The sequence below is a fragment of the Corvus brachyrhynchos genome, unplaced genomic scaffold (genome assembly GCF_000691975.1).
Source record: "Corvus brachyrhynchos isolate BGI_N302 unplaced genomic scaffold, ASM69197v1 scaffold547, whole genome shotgun sequence".
Taxonomy (NCBI): domain Eukaryota; kingdom Metazoa; phylum Chordata; class Aves; order Passeriformes; family Corvidae; genus Corvus; species Corvus brachyrhynchos.
In genome coordinates this window covers 167,168-168,139 of record NW_008239104.1, presented here as the reverse complement: position 1 = coordinate 168,139, position 972 = coordinate 167,168, and positions in this window count along the sequence as shown.

Sequence of the window (972 nt, the reverse complement as noted above, 5' to 3'; positions counted from 1 at the left end):
CCATGGAATTTTACCTTTGTAACTACATTTAACAGTATGTGCCTTGGTCAGATACTTTCCCCAGTGCTGTGTCCATACCCCCACCACAAGCAAGGAGTCAGCTGACCTTGTTTTCAGATGGCAATTCTACCATTAGAAAATCTGCTTCCATTCTGAGACAGATCTCCTTCCACTACGATATATTATTCCCTGCACCCCTGAGTTTGGATACAACAATTGTGAGGATGGCTCAGTCAGATGCTGCCAAAGTGCCTGGCCTTCCTCTCTCTGCATCCTGGCAGCGGGGAGCTGTCATCGACCTTTCCATTTGTTTGACACCTGTAACATTTCTTGGATCCTTAGTCATATACCTCTGGCTCCAGGCATGCTGTTCAGTGCATTTTCAATCCTGAATTACTCAGAGGTCTGTAAAGCTGCATTTCTCACGCAACTCTGATCTGGGGCTGCTGAGGGTGCACAGGGGTGTGGGCACCCCACCTGCCAGACAGGCTGCTCAGACAAGGAGCTGGACACTGAAGCAGCTCAGCAGGCTCTACTGGCTACCTGGGGAGCAGGGCAGCCCTGCAATTGGGGGAAACCAGGGAGGCAGCATTGGTCATCTGTGCTGGCTCCCACTGGAACCTCTTGTGGGATCAGTTCATTCTAGAGAGATGACCCTGTCTCTTAATGAAAAAGACCCTCCCCACTTTCTCACCTGCAAATGTTTTAACATGTTATGACTGCAAGCTGAATGCTTGCTGAAAATAATTTTTTTTTTTTTGTTATTGTTCTCTTAATCCATTTTGACTCAATTATTCACCATGGTAATGTGGACCATAAATGTGAGATAGAGTGTCAGCTCACCAAAACCAAAATAATAGGTATTTCTGTGAATTATCAGGAGTTGCTTAGTGTTCAAAATCAGTTTCCAACCTAGTAATTAAGTAAACTGCTGCTGGATGTTTATGAAGTGCTAAAGAATAAACTGTTACT